This window comes from Lissotriton vulgaris, chromosome 3_1, assembly GCF_964263255.1.
Source record: "Lissotriton vulgaris chromosome 3_1, aLisVul1.2, whole genome shotgun sequence".
NCBI lineage: Eukaryota > Metazoa > Chordata > Amphibia > Caudata > Salamandridae > Lissotriton > Lissotriton vulgaris.
In genome coordinates, this window is record NC_141689.1 from 1,373,530,929 (window position 1) to 1,373,533,520 (window position 2,592).

Genomic DNA, 2,592 nt, shown 5'->3' on the forward strand with positions numbered 1-2,592 from the left:
CCACAGCATAGTCCAATGTCATCACTGCCCCCCGCACAAAAGAGCAGCCACAGCACCCCCATCGGAGACAGGCTGGGAGGGATCCTCGTGTGCCAGGGGGTCGTCCGACCGTAAGTGCCCCCGCGTGAACGCGGCACCATCCAGCTTCCTCCCCAGCTCACGGACGCCGTGGTCCCAGGCAGATCGAAAGGCACCAAGAGCAGCAAGGATGTCACCACAAGAAAACGCAGGCCCTTTCTCTCGTATCGCAGCACCATTTGGCTGTACACATTCCCCCTTTTGCTGTACATCGATAGTCAGGATGGCAGCCTCCATCACTTCTCGGCGGCCCCTCAGAGTTTCCATCGCAACTGGGGACAGGGAGTCGGTCATAGGCGAGTCCAACTCGGTGCGGCCACTATCCGAGTCGCAGGGACAGCGTAGGCAGATCGCCTAAGGAGCGGTGTCCTGCAATGTTATTCGTCGCTCTGTTCCAACGCCAGCCCAAAATTCGGGAGCTGCCCGCGAAAACCGGGCCGAGTACTGAATCTCGTCGAGGCACCCACCGTCTGCGTTCCACATATGCACAAGGGTTCCACCAGGTCACCGCCTCGGGGGTACTCTACAGCCGCGTTGCTGGGCAATCAAGACATCTGTGGTGAAAGTCGGGCGGATGGACAGTGGGCTCCAGCAGACCGGCGCCGCGCCAGTGAAGATGGCTGCTGTTGTTGTCTTAGCGTCCGGCCATGTTATGCAGCAGATGTCCCGGTTACAGTGTCTTTCAGGTCGCTGAACGCCGTCGCAGATTTCTCCGGCTATGGGGCCGGCAGGGAGCCCGGGATCGCGCTATCAGTTTCAGCGCTAATTCCCAAACTTCAAAATGAGGCACAATTGCAGGATGGTGAGCAGGATAGTCGTGCGGGGCTCGGAGGTTCACGGAGCCGGGAGCCTACGCGTCCGTCCCGATCGCCATCTTGGCTCCTCCCCCTAGGCGACGTTTTATTGATATCCATTAGGAAATCCAAAACTGACCAAGAGGCTTGTGGTGAGGGGGTAGTACTGCATCGGGCACATGGTAACCCCTGCTGCCTAGTAACACAGGTGGAGGCATTCTTACAGCATAGATCTAGTACAAGATGGGTGACATTGTTAATCCACGCTGACGATACCCCGCTCAGAAGGTTTCAGTTTAAAAGAGTCATGTATATGGCTGTACAGAAGGCAGGTTTGAATCCTAATTGCTTTAGAACCCATTCTTTCAGAATAGGGGCTGCCACTGAGACGACAGCGAGAGGTTTTCATAGTAGCAATGTGAAAAGGACTGGGAGATGGTCCTCCAATTGTTAAAACACTACGTGCGGCTGCACATGTTGTGAGTAGGACATTTGCCTGGTGCTGATGCATGTTCCTTTCTCTGCTTACACTTACAGTTTCTCAAGCCTGTCATGCAGGTGGGAAACTGGCGGCGCCACATTAGCAGCGACCATCAACACAAGGACGTGCACATCCACTAAAGGCAGGACAACATATCGTTTGGATGATTGGTCATTCATATGTGAGACGTTTGAAGGCATTTTTCTTTTCAGCAAACTATGAGTCCAGAGCTGAACAGGTTGGTTTTAGTTTGTCATTCCATGGGAAAGGGGGTCTCGGCTTTAGTCATTTCAGGGGTTTGTAATGGACCTGTTGAGTAAGGATGGGGCTCTCCCTAGCATAATTATCCTACATCTGGGAGGGAATGATCTGGTAAATCTGGGTAGAAGGGGCCTGGTGGAAGCCATAAACACTGAGGTGGGTTGGCTAGCTAAGACATGCCAGAGGTGCACCATAGTATGGTCACAGATGGTACCCAGATTTCAATGGAGGGGGGAGTCTGTGAAAGCACTGAATCCCTCAGTACGGAGGATCAACAATAAGATAGAGAGGTTGTTCAGGTCTCCTCATTTACATACGATCGCCCACGGATGTATCAGGGGGGAGCCGTGCTTTTTAAAAGACGGTGTCCACTTGTCAAAGGTGGATAATGAAATCATCCTAGAGAATCTGCTGGCATGGTTAGGGGGTTTCAGGAGCAGGATATGACCTTCTAGTTAGCAAATTGGGGGGCCAGATAGTCGGTTTAACTATGCTGGCCTGTGGCGGTAAGGTCATGATTGGTGAGCAGTAAATTTAAGGTCCTTAGAGGGGGGCGCCATTCTTAAATAAGGTCGCCCAAGGGGGAGGGACAGGTGGTCTCTCCTAGAACTCGAGGGGCAGTTACAGCTGGTGGCTGGATGGGTGCGGGGGAGCGGGGAGTTATGCTTTACCTAGGCTGGTTGGCCACCCCGCACATGCACAATGACGCCAGTAAAGGGCGCAGAACTGCAAGGGCCCTTTATGGAGATAGTATACAGAGCGTACGGGGGTAGCCGGGGGGGGGGGGGGGGGGGGAGTACCCTCATGGTGAAAGGGCCCTTTACGCATGCACGCTCCGTGGGAGGGTGGGCTTAATTTGATAAGGATCTGACACCAGTAATTTACCTTGCCGTAGGCTCAAATAGGGATACACAGAAAAGTAACTGCTATTATGATTATTGATGATGATATGTTTAGATTTGGATAGGAATAACTTGT